Source organism: Pseudorca crassidens, chromosome 3, assembly GCF_039906515.1.
Source record: "Pseudorca crassidens isolate mPseCra1 chromosome 3, mPseCra1.hap1, whole genome shotgun sequence".
Lineage (NCBI taxonomy): Eukaryota > Metazoa > Chordata > Mammalia > Artiodactyla > Delphinidae > Pseudorca > Pseudorca crassidens.
The window spans coordinates 154,658,041-154,673,474 of NC_090298.1; the positions used below are offsets into that span (position 1 = coordinate 154,658,041).

Here is a 15,434-nt window from a genome sequence, read left to right on the forward strand (position 1 = left end):
TAGCTTTGTTCAACACACTTCTATTACTTCCTCATTCTTATCTTTGAAAGAAGAAAACTGGACCTATCAGGTTAGAGTCAGTTATCAACACTCTGAATATTGCCATCAACTTGAAAAACAAAACATACCAGGTTGTTACAATACGCAAATCACATAAGGTACCTTGAAAACATGTGTCCTTTATTATGTGTTACACATACACACACAACACACACACATCTATTCATGTGAATAGCCTTCTTCCTTAATGAAAAAGAAATCACTACGTCCTACAAATGAGACCCAACAAAAACTCTATGACCCTCTCTCAGAGCACAGGTTCAAATCCTAGCTCTGCCACTTACCAGCTATGTGATCACAGAAGTAACAATAAGATCTACCTTCTAAAGCTGTTGCAGGTTTACATAAATCTTGAAAAGTACTTAGCATAGTGCCCGTTGCATGTGAACTGCTCAGTGAAAGCTGTCTTTAACGTACACATGATCATATCATTATCAACACTATTTATTTCTGTGTAGATTAGTAGTGGCAGATTTTTTAGAACCAAAATATCTCCTACTATTCACTAATACAGTATAGCCAATGAAATGAAAATTTCTTTTTATATTAGCTTAGTCTTAGGTAGTGGCCAGGGTATAGTAGCTTGGGGACATAGATGCCCATTGATTAGTTCTAGTTCCATTATAACCAGCCATGTGGAAATATTTTAAATTATTGGTAGCACTATATTTCATGTACTTCATCTATAAAACAGAGGAACAGAATTAATTGTAAGAATGTTTCAGAGAGGAAGTAGTTAAAATTGTAGCACACTATTAAGATTAAATAAAAGAAAGCATTTAAGTTTTACTTGAAACCGCTTTGTTTATACTCTTTTCTAACATAGGACTATTAGAAATATTAAGGATTTTTTTCCATGCAGAAAGTTACAGTAATCAAGAAAGCTTGACCTTTTCATTATTTTGTGGCCATTCATTATTAAATCATGTTCAATTATCTCCCCCTCCTGACAAAAGGATGATTCTGGTTTATTGTTTCTTAGAAGTTACCACTGCCTAATATCTGTAAAATTGAATCTAGTATGGGACCAATATTTACAGACTTGTTTTCCATTATAATTAATAAAGCTGTCCCAGCAGTACAGCAAGGGAAATCTTCCCCAGATTTATAAAACTGGACAGTTCCCATCACCTTATGATAATTTTCATGTTAATATTGTGTCTTCTTACCTGCTCCTTCTGAAGCCAATTTTACATAAATCATGGCTCTAGGTCATTGACAAAGTGAAGCAGGCTTGTCAAAAACAAGAGGAGAATTCCTTTTCAAGAGGAGTATTCTCAGAGTAAGAGACATTTTTATGCCTGGGCTCTATTTTCTTTGAGAGTAACTCATTCCTTTCCCTTGCTGGGGGTGACTTATCCTGACGTGTGATCTCAAGCTATAGGTACTTACATGGCCAGGTAGGCTGGCTAGGTATAGCATGAAGAATTATACTAATGGGAAATTTTGGTTACAGTTTTGTAGTTTTAAATATTTGCTGTCTTTTTCTACCAAATCCATCCCTATAGAGGCCTTCACTTGTGGCCCTTTGTCTAAGAGAAGCATGCATCCCACCTTATAGACTTCAGGGTTGCTCATGTGACTTGCTTTGGCAAAAACAAATGATTTATGCCTATCAAGCAACAGTAACTTTTTTTTTTTTCAGTAACTCTACCACTTTATTGACTTTAGCCAACAGCAAAATATCTAATATATTAACAAAAAAGTACTACTGGTTGTTATCAAAACTACTGGTTGTTTACTTTTATTTTGAATTTCATTTTATTTATTTTTTATACAGCAGGTTGTTATTAGTTATCTATTTTATACATATTAGTGTATACATGTCAATCTTAATCTCCCAATTCATCCCACCACCACCACCACCCCACGCCTCTTTCCCCCCTTGGTGTCCATACATTTGTTCCCTACATCTGTGTCTCTATTTCTGCCCTGCTAACCGGTTCATCTGTACCATTTCTCTAGGTTCCACATATATGGGTTAATATACGATATTTGTTTTTCTCTTTCTGACTTACTTCACTCTGTATGACAGTCTCTAGATCCATCCACGTCTCTACAAATGACCCAATTTCATTCCGTTTTATGGCTGAGTAATATTCCATTGTATATATGTGCCACATTTTATTTATCCATCCCTCTGTCAATGGGCATATAGGTTGTTTCCATGACCTGGCTATTGTAAATAGTGCTGCAATGAACATTGTGGTACATGACTCTTTTTGAATTATGGTTTTCTCAGGGTATATGCCCAGTAGTGGGATTGCTGGGTCATATGGTAGTTCTATTTGTAGTTTTTTAAGGAACCTCCATACTGTTCTCCATAGTGGCTGTATCAATTTACATTCCCATCAACAATGCAAGAGGGTTCCCCTTTCTCCACACCCTCTCCACCATTTGTTGATTGTAAATTTTTTGATAATGGCCATTCTGACTGGTGTGAGGTGATACCTCATTGTAGTTTTGATTTGCATTTCTCTAATGATTGGTGACACTGAGCATCCTTTCATGTGTTTGTTGGCAATTTGTATATCTTCTTTGGAAAAATGTCTATTCAGATCTTCTGCCAATTTTTGGACTGGGTTGTTTGTTTTTTTGATATTGAGCTGCATGAGTTGCTTGTATATTTTGGAGATTAATCCTTTGTCAGTTGCTTCATTTGCAAATATTTCCTCCCATTCTGAGGGTTGTCTTTTTGTCTGTTTATGGTTTCCTTTGCTGTGCAAAAGCTTTGAAGTTTCATTAGGTCCCATTGTTTATTTTTGTTTTTATTTCCATTTCTCTAGGAGGTGGGTCAAAAAGGATCTTGCTGTGATTTATGTCATAGAGTGTTCTAACTAAGTTTTCCTCTAAGAGGCTTATAGTATCTGGTCTTACATTTAGGTCTTTAATCCATTTTGAGTTTATTTTTGTGTACAGTGTTAGAAGTGTTCTAATTTGATTCTTTTACATGTAGCTGTCTAGTTTTCCCAGCACCACTTATTGAATAGACTGTCTTTTCTCCATTGTTCATCCTTGCCTCGTTTGTCATAGATTAGTTGACCATTGGTGCGTGGGTGTATCTCTGGGCTTTCTATCCAGTTCCATTGATTTATATTTCTATTTTTATGCCAGTACCATACTGTCTTGATTACTATGGCTTTGTACCATAGTCTGAAATCAGGGAGTCTGATTCCTCCAGCTCTGTTGTTTTCCCTCAAGATTGTTTTGGCTATTCATGGTCTTTTGTGTCTCCATACAAATTGTGAAATTTTTTGTTCTAGTTCTGTAAAAAATGCCACTGGTAATTTCATAGGGATTACATTGAATCTGTAGATTGCTTTGGGTAGTATAGTCATTTTCACAATATTTATTCGTCCAATCCAAGAACATGGTAAACCTCTCCATCTGTTTGTGTCATCTTTGATTTCTTTCATCAGTGTCTTATACTTTTCTCAGTACAGGTCTTTTACCTGCTTAGGTAGGTTTATTCCCAGGTATTTTATCTTTTTTCTTGTTGCAGTAGTGAATGGGATTGTTTCCTTAATTCCTCTTTCTGATCTTTTGTTGTTAGTGTATAGGAATGCAAGAGATTTCTGTGCATTAATTTTGTATCCTGCAATTTTACCAAACTCATTGATTAGCTCTAGTAGTTTTCTGGTGGCAGCTTTAGGATTCTCTATGTGTAGTATCATGTCATCTGCAAACAGTGACAGTTTTACTTCTTCTTTTCCAATTTGTGTTCCTTTTATTTCTTTTTCTTCTCTGATTGTAGTGGCTAGGACTTCCAAACCTATGTTGAATAGTAGTGGTGAGAGTGGACAACCTGGTCTTGTTCCTGATCTTAGAGGAAATGCTTTCAGTTTTTGACCATTGAGAATGATGTTTCCTGTGGGTTTGTCACATATGGCTATTATTATGTTGAGGTAGGTTCCCTCTGAGCCCACTTTCTGGAGAGTTTTTATCATAAATGGGAGTTGAATTTTGTCAAAAGATTTTTCTGCATCTATTGAGATGATCATATGGTTTTTCTCCTTCAATTTGTTAATATGGTGTATCACATTGATTGATTTGTGTATACTGAAGAATCCTTGCATCCCTGGGATAAATCCCACTTGATCATGGTGTATGATCCTTTTCATGTATTCTTGGATTCAGCTTGCTAGTATTTTGTTGAGGATTTTTGTGTCTATTTTCATCACTGATATTGGCCTGTAATTTTCTTTTCTTGTAGTATCTTTGGTTTGGTATCAGGTGATGGTGGCTTCACAGGATGAGTCTGAAAGTGTTCCTTTTCCTGCAATTTTTTGGAATAGTTTCAGAAGGATACGTGTTAACTCTTGTCTAAATGTTTGGTACAATTCACCTGTGAAGCCATCTGGTCCTGGACTTTTGTTTGTTGGAAGATTTTTAATCATAGTTTCAATTTCATTACTTGTGATTGGTCTGTTCATTTTTTCTATTCTTTCCTGGTTCAGTCATGGACTGAAATTCTAAGAATTTGTCCATTTCTTCCAGTTTGTCCATTTTATTAGCATAGAGTGCTTGTAGTAAGCTCTTATGATGCTTTGTATTTCTGCGGTGTCCACTGTAACTTCTTTTTCATTTCTAATTTTATTGATTTGAGTCCTCTCCCCTTTTTCTTGATGAGTCTGGCTAAAGGATTATCAATTTTGTTTATCTTCTCAAAGAACAAGCTTTTAGTTTTATTGATCTTTGCTATTGTTTTCTTTGTTTCTGTTTCATTTATTTCTGCTCTGATCATCATGAGCTCTTTCCTTCTGCTAACTTTGGGGCTTTTTGTTCTTTGTCTGATTGCTTTAGGTGTAAGGTTAGGTTGTTTATTTGAGATTTTTCCTGTTTCTTGAGGTAGGATTGTATTGCTATAAATTTCCCTCTTAGAACTGCTTTTGCTGCATCCCATAGATTTTGTATCGTCGTGTTTTCATTGTAACTTGTCTCTAGGTATTTTCTGATTTCATCTTTGATTTCTTCAGTGATCTCTTGGTTATTTAGTAACGTATTGTTTAGGCTTCATGCGTTTGTGTTTTTTTATATTTTTTTCTCTGTAACTGATTTCTAATCTCATAGCATTGTGGTTGGAAAAAGATGCTTCATATGATTTCAATTTTCTTTATTATTATTATTATTTTTTTTTTTTTTTGCATTATGTGGGCCTCTCACTGTTGTGGCCTCTCCCAGTGTAGAGCACAGGCTCCAGACACGCAGGCTCAGCAGCCATGGCTCACGGGCCTAGCTGCTCCGTGGCATGTGGGATCCTCCCGGACCGGGGCATGAACCCGAGTCCCCTGCATCAGCAGGCGGACTCTCAACCACTGCACCACCAGGGAAGCCTGATTTCAATTTTCTTAAATTTACTGAGGCTTGATTTGTGACCCAAGATGTGACCTATCCTGGAGAATGTTCCATGTGCACTTAAGAACAAAGTGTAATCTGCTCTTTTTGGATGGAATGTCCTATAAATATCAATTTAATCTGTCTGTTCTATTGTGTCATTTATAGTTTGTGTTCTTATTAACTTTCTGTCCATTGTTGTAAGTGAGGTGTTAAAATCCCCCACTATTATTGTGTTACTGTTGATTTCCTCTTTTATAGCTGTTAGCAGTTGCCTTAGGTATTGAGGTGCTCCTATGTTGGGTGCATAAATATTTATAATTGTTATATGCTCTTCTTGGATTGATCCCTTGATCTTATGTAGTGTCCTTCCTTGTCTCTTGAAACATTCTTTATTTTAAAGTCTATTTTACCTGATATGAGTATTGCTACTCCAGCTTTTGATTTCCATTAGCATGGAATTCTTTTTCTCTCCCCTCACTTTCTTTCTGTATGTGTCCCTCGGTCTGAAGTGGGTGTCTTGTAGATAGCATATATATATATGGGTACTGTTTTTGTATCCATTCAGCGAGCCTATGTCTTTTGGTTGGAGCATTTAATCCATTCACGTTTAATGTAACTGTCGATATGTATGTTCCTGTTACCATTTTCTTGATTGTTATGGGTTTGTTTTTGTATGTCCTTTTCTTCTCTTGTGTTTCCCACTTAGAGAAGTTTCTTTAGCATTTGTTGTAGAGCTGGTTTGGTGGTGCTGAATTCTCTTAGCTTTTGCTTGTCAGTAAAGCTTTTGATTTCTCCATCGAATCTGAATGAAATCCTTTCCAGGTAGAGTAATCTTGGATGTAGGTTCTTCCCTTTCATTACTTTAAATATATCATGCCACACCCTTCTGGGAGTTTGCTGAGAAATCCGCTATTAACCTTTTGGGAGTTCCCTTGTATGTTATTTGTCATTTTTCCCTTGCTGCTTTCAATAATTTTTCTTTGTCTTTAATTTTTGTCTATTTATTACTATGTGTCTTGGCATGTTTCTCCTTGGGTTTATCCTGCCTGGGACTCTCTGCACTCCCTGGACTTGATTAACTATTTCCTTTCCCACGTTAGGGAAGTTTTTGACTATAATATCTTCAAGTATTTTCTCAGGTCCTTTCTATCTCTCCTCTCCTTCTGGGGCCCCTATTATACGGTTGTTGTTGTGTTTAATGTTGTCCCAGAGGTCTCATAGGCTGTCTTAATTTCTTTTCATTCTTTTTTCTTTTTTCTGTCCCACGGCAGTGAATTCCACCATTCTGTGTTCCAGGTCACTTATCCGTTCTTCTTCCTCAGTTATTCTGCTATGGATTCTTTCTAGTGTATTTTTCATTTCAGTTATTATATTGTTCACCTGTTTGTTTGTTCTTTTTTTTTTTTTAACATCTTTATTGGAGTATAATTGCTTTACAATGGTGTGTTAGTTTCTGCTTTATAACAAAGTGAATCAGTTATACATATATACGTTCCCATATCTCTTTCCTCTTGCATCTCCCTCCCTTCCACCCTCCCTATCCCACCCCTCTAGGTGGTCACAAAGCACTGAGCTGATCTCCCTGTGCTATGCAGCTGCTTCCCACTAGCTATCTATTTTACATTTGGTAGTGTATATATGTCCATGCCACTCTCTCACTTTCTCACAGCTTACCCTTACCCCTCCCCATATCCTCAAGTCCATTCTCTAGTAGGTCTGTGTCTTTATTCCTGTCTTACCCCTAGGTTCTTCATGACATTTTTTTTTCTTAGATTCCATATATATGTGTTAGCATATTGTATCTGTCTTTCTCTTTCTGACTTACTTCACTCTGTATGACAGACTCTAGGTCCATCCACCTCATTACAAATAGCTCAATTTCATTTCTTTTTATGGCTGAGTAATATTCCATTGTATATATGTGCCACATCTTCTTTATCCATTCATCCGATGATGGACACTTAGGTTGTTTCCATCTCCTGACTATTGTAAATAGAGCTGCAATGAACATTTTGGTACATGACTCTTTTTGAATTATGGTTTTCTCAGGGTATATGCCCAGTAGTGGGATTACTGGGTCATATGGTAGTTCTATTTGTAGTTTTTTAAGGAACCTCCATACTGTTCTCCATAGTGGCTGTACCAATTCACATACCCACCAGCAGTGCAAGAGGGTTCCCTTTTCTCCACACCCTCTCCAGCAGTTATTGTTTCTAGATTTTTTGATGATGGACATTTTGACCGGTGTGAGATGATATCTCATTGTAGTTTTGATTTGCATTTCCCTAATGATTAGTGATGTTGAGCATTCTTTCATGTGTTTGTTGGCAGTCTGTATATCTTCTTTGGAGAAATGTCTATTTAGGTCTTCTGCCCATTTTTGGATTGGGTTGTTTTTTTTGTTATTGAGCTGCATGAGCTGCTTGTAAATTTTGGAGATTAATCCTTTGTCTGTTGCTTCATTTGCAAATATTTTCTCCCATTCTGAGGGTTGTCTTTTGGTCTTGTTTATGGTTTCCATTTGTTCTTTAATTCTTCTAGGTGTTTGTTGTTTAATTATTCTAGGTCTTTGTTAAACATTTCTTGCATCTTCTCCATCTTTGCCTTCATTCTTTTTCCGAGATCCTGGATCATCATCAGTATCATTATTCTGAACTCTTTTTCTGGAAGGTTGACTATCTCCACTTCATTTAGTTGTTTTCCTGGGGTTTTATGTTGTTCCTTCATCTGGTACATAGTCTTCTGCCTTTTTATTTTTTCTCTTTCTGTGAATGTGGTTTTCGTTCCACAGGCTGCAGAATTGTAGTTCTTCTTGCTTCTTCAAGCAGAAACTTTAAGAATCATTTTATTCTTTTGTTATTTCACCTTTGACTCTGAGAATGGCATGCCACAGAATGAAAAAGCACAGCGGAAAGAGCAATACAAGAATATGTATAATATTATGTATAAATTTTAAACCACTGAGATTTGAGGGTTATTTTCTATCATAGCATAGTCTAGCTTGACCTGACAAATACAGTCTGATTCTACCTTACATGTGTGCAGCCAACTTACATAGATAGATAGATAGATAGATGCCATAACAATAAAGAGAAAAGAAATTACACACTAGGCAAAAATATAGCCAAGGACAAGTCTTTCTGCAAACACAAATTCAGAACAGCTCAGTCATCACTGGATTGGAAAACTGGCCTCTCAGCAAACACAGGTATCTGTTTAGTAACTTATTCTATGGTCTTGGAAGAAGTCTCTACCCTTTCTGGATACTTTTCTACAAGATTGCTTGTACATCATGCCACCTGGGTGATGAATATCACCTTATAGAATTACTGTGAAAAGTGAATGAGATGATACATATATATATATATATATATATATATATATATATATATATATATAAAGGTCTTACGAATGCTAGCACATTATATTCTTATTATTATTACAGAGTTGGTAGTATCGGTACTATTTTAATGGACTGCTGATTCATAGCAGCCCAATTTATATAATTAAACACAAAATAATAAATTAAGTTCATACCATGTGCTCTTGATTGCAAGTGTTATTTCTGTTTGAGGAGGCCAGGTGTCTATTCTTTCTCTTCTATGAAAGCCATGTCACAGCCATTGTCCTATCTTCATCCTCTGCAATTTCTCATTCACATGAATTCAATGAAATTCCACCCTCACTATTCACACCCACGGTGGGCCTATTTTTCCCAGGCCAAATTCATTTTTTTCATACCTTATCTAATTTACCAACCATCTCTATGGCAAACCCCTGGGCCTCTTCCCCCACAATAGCTCCCAGAGTTCTCTATACTTGACAGATAAACTAGATCTATTAATTGCTGAGTTTTACAGAATAAGAAAACATGAAGAAATTTCTCTTAGGAACTCATGGGAACATGGAAAACCTAAATACCCACCAGACATTTGCTTTATGACAGAGCTGCTAAATATCAGGAAATACAGAACAGCATTTTAGGGGTGAAAAGGACCTTCACATTTAATCTAGTTAAATTTTTTATTTTGAGATGAAGATATTGAGGGCTGAAAGAGAAGATGACTTGCTCAGGGCCATTCAACTATATGGTAACACAACCACAAAGGAAACGCTTAAAAGGAATCATAGTTTTTTTTGTGCTATATCCAGTTGCCTTATTTTATCAAAGAAGATGAAGGAAAAAGTGTTCATTGGCTATGCAAGGCTGCTAATCAGTAATGTGCAGGAAAACTGCAACACACGTTTTAGTTGCTTAGATGTAAGCTGAAAGAAAAAAATAAAAGGAAAATACAGAGAAGACTAGATGCACAAATGTCCATATATAGAACTTCACAACTCTGTTTAAAATCCATTTTCCATGAAAGCAGGTGGTAGAGATAAACTGAATGAACTTAAAATCAATTTGCATTGCATATGCTAGATATTTATGATAAATAAACCCATTTGTAGAATGTGAAAAGCAAGTGAGACCTAGGTTGGCTAGGTTCTGACACTTCTCTGCAACTCACTGTCTACTCTCAGGCAAACCTTGGTTGATTAATAGTTTTCACATTCATTTCTTACAGAATCATTTTGTGATAGAAATTCTCTCTGCCTTTTAAAAGTAAATGAATATTCTTCATTTCCACAGATACGTATTTGTTCTCATTTGCGAAATGATTATCTTTTATTTCCCCCTATTTCGAGTGAGATATATATAGTTCGAATGAGATGCATATAGCTTTCTAAAATAAGGAAACAGTAGTTCAAGAAGAAAATCATATAGTCCTGAAAATACAACAGGGGGTGTTAGGAATTTTGGTAAAGGAGATTGTGTGCCTCACCCACTAGGACAGGTGAGAATTCAACTCTACCCAATCATTTTCAAATGCAAATGACAACCCAGATATTTAAGATGTAAAGATGTTTAAGATTTGCTTATGAAATTTCTCAATTGTTCAATGTTGATGGAAATAAACAAAATTTAACTCTGTCCATGTCTAATTATCTGTGCTATAGGCCGTAGTTACACAATTGACTACCAATTTACAAACAGTGATTTTTACCTCTTTGGAGTAATTACCCAAAGTAAAATTACAACTGGCCTTAATTTTTGATATTTAGCCCTAAAATTTTATTTTTCTATCAATCTAATTTTACTCTCAGTTACTAATACTGGTAACAAGAAATCACCAACTTAGAAAATGTAATCATTAAGTGGTTACAATGAATGTTCGTGATTGCATTATATGTTTAGCAAGGAGGTATTTCACAGCTCATGCATTACACATTGTCTTTTATATTACAAAGCTCTTCACCACTTAGCAGTGAACAGTAGATATGATGAAAATCAAAGTGGATGGTGCTGTAAGTCATACGAGTAAAGGCAGATTAGAAATCATGTTTGGAAACTATTCCAGTAAACTCAGTTATCTACATTGAAGCTTTCATCTTATTATCAATGTCATTTATTATATTTCAGTATTCACAAATAAAGATACCATCTTATAGAGCTGATAGAGAAATGCTTATGGGCAAAACAATTAGGTTTGTGGAGGGTAGGGGAGAAGAACTAGAGAAAATGCTATTTTTTAGTATTTCTTTGACATTATTCTGAGAGATGATGTATAACAAGGAGTAGTTAATTTTGGGGTGGATCAATTCGGAGACAAATGTGAAAAATTAAACATTTATGATGTGGTTTATATGTTAAACATGAAGCACTGTCAGTTTCTTGAATAACAGAGACACCATATATAAACGTAAACAAGGGGACTTCCCTGGCAGTCGAGTGGTTAAGACTCCATGCTTTCACTGCAGGGGTGCAGGTTTGATCCCTGGTCAGGGAACTAAAATCCCACATGCCGCAAGGCATGGCCAGGAGAAAAAAAAAAAAGAAGAACAAAATAATGCCATTTGCAACAACATGGATGCAACTAGACATTATCATACTAAGTGAAGTCAGAAAGAGAAAGACAAATACCCTATGATATCACTTATATATGGAATCTAAAATATGACACAAATGAACCAATCTATGAAAAAGAAAGAGACTCACAGACATAGAGATCAGACTTGTGGCTGCCAAGGGGGAGGGGAGGAGGGAGAGTGATGCACTGGGAGTTTGGGGTTGGTAGATGCAAACTATTGTATTTAGAATGGATAAACAAGGTCCTACTGTATAACACAGACAGGGAACTATATTCAAAATCCTGTGATAAACCATAATGGAAAAGAATTTAAAAAAACATATATATGCGTATAATTGAGTCACTTTGCTGTACAGCAGAGATTGGCACAGCAGTGGCATAACTATACTTCAATAAAAAAATTTTTTTTAAGTAAGCAAAAAAATAATATACTTAGTCATGCTTAACATATATGTCAATTCTCTAGTCCTTGGGCTTTTCTGATCTCTTTCTGCCCTGGATTAATAAAACTAACTGTTCTTGATTTCCTAAACGAGATAGACTTCAGGAGTGGCAAATGAGAATAGTGAACAGATTCTGCTCAGCCCCAGCATGTATACCCCAGAAATGCTTTTCCGGGCTATTACACCTGCAGTGTGCTGTGACCTTCATAATAACCTCCTTTTGAAGAAAAGAAAGTTAAGTGTAAAACAAAATTAAAAAAACCAAAGCATTATTTTCCTCACTGCTATTTGATGCCCTTTTCAGTCTCTGACATGCTCAAATTTGCATAGCTGCAATGCTGGATAGCATTATTTTCTGAAAATGCAAAAATAAGATGAAGGAATTATTTGACTGCATCAAATAGAGTGAAAGAAACATTCAGTGAGTCTGTGTACAGAGCACAATGTCTATAGAGTCAGTCTCCACCATCTCACATTTTCATGTTTTAAAAAATTATTTAATGGTTTACATTTATTTGGGGACAGCAGCTGAACAGGAGAGCTCTTTTAGTTGGATCAGTCACATTGATGAACATGTCTTCTAAATGTAGCAAAAGAAGAATTTCGATTGAATTAGGAAACACCATATACTTGGATAAAAATTAATGTTGTCTTGACCTGGTTGGTCTTGATAGACAGTCAAAATAAGATATTAGTCCTCAAAATTACTGTAAATAGTAGTCATGCAATCCTTTTATTATGTTTTCTTTCTGATGAGACTTTTCTGCAAGTAACACTATTATACAAATATACTGGATCCAACAGTTTCTTAGTTAAGGCCAGATTTGCCTGGTGATCCATAGGTTCACTTAGAAGTGAATAATAATATCTTATAAGCAATAAATATGTTTCTGAAAAAGTAAAATATTGTTGCTAAATTGTTTCTCACTTGATTTTATTGCCCCAGGTAAATATAATTGCTATTCCTATAAGTTAACATTTTGTTGATATATGTATATAGTTATCATATTAAATGCTATTACTTCATTGCACTGTCTCCATAAAAGTAGCTATTATCAAGTTTAGAAATAACATTTTTATTTTAATTGATTCATCTCTTTACCTCATGTGTTTGTGAAAGGCAGTGGGGTAAAAACTTGGGATCTGGGTAAATAACTCTATTGAATAGCCTTGAACAAATTATGTAGCTCCTCTAAACTTAAGTTGCTTCATCTGTAAAATGAAAAATATTACTTCTCTGAGAAGCTTGTGAGAAATAAAATGATGTCACGCATGTTTCACAGATGCTAGAAAGTCATAAAACCCACTGTCCCTTCCTAGCATACAACTGAGCTACACTTCCCAGACCCATTTTTATCTCCACAGGAACACACAGCTAGTTCTTGCCCACGGAATGTAAGCAGAAATGAAATTTGTCACCTTGAAAACAAACAATCTTCCTTAGACTTCCTATGACTCCTCTGTGCAGCCCCTCTCCACCTCTGAAGCCCCATTTCCTCACTAGGTACTGTCAGAGCAACCTTGGAATTTAAAATTCCAATGTGGGATTATTATTTTTTTTTTTGCTGTATGCGGGTCTCTCACTGCTGCGGCCTCTCCCACTGCGGAGCACAGGCTCCGGACGCGCAGGCTCAGGGGCCATGGATCACAGGCCCAGCCGCTCTGCGGCACGTGGGATCTTCCCGGACCGGGGCACGAACCCATATCCCCTGCATCGGCAGGCAGACCCTCAACCACTGCGCCACCAGGGAAGCCCCAATGTGGGATTATTTTTTTAATAGTTAAACCTTTTTTTTTTATTTCAAGTATAGTTGATTTACAATATTGTGCTAGTTTCTGCTGGACAGCAAAGTGATTTTGTTAGATATATATATTCTTTTTCATATTCTTTTCCATTATAGGTTATTACAAGATATTGAATATAGTTCCCTATGCTATACAGTAGGACCTTGTTGTTTATCTATTTTATATACAGTAATTTGTATCTGCTAATCCCAAACTCCTAGTTTATCCCTCCCCCACCTTTCACCTTGGTAACCATAAATTTGTTTTCTTTGTCTTCAAGTCTGTTTCTGTTTTGTAAATAAGTTCATGTTATCATATTTTAGATTCCACATTTAAGTGATATCATAGGGTATTTGTATTTCTCTTTCTAACTTACTTCACTTAGTATAATTTCTAGGTCCATCCATGTTGCTGCGAATGACATTATTTCATTCTTTTTTTGTGGCTGAGTAATATTCCATTGTATATATGTACCACATCTTCTTTTCCATTCATCTGTTGATAGACATTTAGGTTGCTTCCATGTCTTGGCTACTGTAAATAGTGCTGCAGTGAACACTGCGGTGCATGTATCTTTTCGAATTAGAGTTTTCTCCAGATATATACCCAGAAATGGGATTGCTGGATCATACGGTAACTCTATTTTTAGTTTTTTAAGGAACCTCCATACTGTTTTCCATAATAGTTGCACCAATTTGCATTCCAATGTGGAAGTTTTAAATGTAGTACATGAATATTCCAGTATATATATATACTAATAACAAAACAGATTTTTAAAAAGGAGTGGGAATGTCATCCCTTTTAAGTTAAAAGCCTAAAGGAGTTTATCTTTGCATTTGACTTGCTTTGAAATTGTTGAAAACTTGATGAAGGGAAACATTCTAGGAAATCATTAATTTATAAAGAAAGTTACTCCTACATTGAGACATCTATAGTGTAACCTTGGTTACATCAAAGATTATAAATAAGTCCAAGGACTTTAAAGAAGCATCTAGTCAAATGCATTCTCTTTAGAAATAAGGAATTTTCATCCCAGAAAGGGCAAGTGACTTCTCCATGGCCATTCCTCGCCCAGCTCTTTATGTAATCCATTCATTTTCCTCTCCTGAAACCAAAGTTAATTTTTCTAAATTGAAGTTTAAAAATAAAATAAAAATCTATTACTGTGCAGTCTTTCACACTGATTTCATTTAATATATTAGGTTGCTTCAAGTAGTTTGAAAAGTTTATTATTGACTAAAATGGGCTCACAACTTACTGTGATTCCAAAGTAACCCAAGACTGTAGGACTGGGTTACAGTTGTTTATTTCTCTCCTATCATTTAGGTTTATTAATTTTTTTATTCCAATCTCTTCAATAAAACAATTACCATTAACTTATATATGTTTTCATTTCTCTTTTTATTCCCCCCACAATAGTTTATGTCAATGATGAGTATCTTTACCTGTGTTTGCCAAAGACATATAAGTTAAAACACAGCCTAGAAGGTGGAGCTATTTTTTTCTTTTTAAAAAAATAATTTATTTAATTTATTTATTTTTGGCTGTGTTGGTCTTCATTGCTGCGCATGGGCTTTCTCTAGTTGCGGTGAGCGGAGGCTACTCTTCATTGTGGTGCGCGGGCTTCTCATTGCAGTGGCTTCTCTTGTTGCAGAGCACGGGCTCTAGGTGCACGGGCTTCAGTAGTTGTGGTGCACAGGATTAGTTGCTCTGCGGCATGTGGGATCTTCCTGGACCAGGGCTTGAACCCATGTCCCCTGCATTGACAGGTGGACTCTTAACCACTGTGCCACCAGGGAAGCCCTATTTTTTTTTTTCTATTTGGAGAATTATTTGACCAATATGTATACACTGATATAGGCAGAGAAGGTTGAACTTGAGCTTAGTATTAAGAAAA

At 35.8% G+C, this 15,434-nt stretch overlaps 1 protein-coding gene across 2 annotated transcripts in view; it reads right to left on the reverse strand.

The window, feature by feature from the left end:
- Nucleotides 1-15,434, reverse strand: part of GABRG2 (gamma-aminobutyric acid type A receptor subunit gamma2) — a 123,514-nt gene that overhangs the window by 64,031 nt on the left and 44,049 nt on the right. The window lies entirely within an intron of this gene.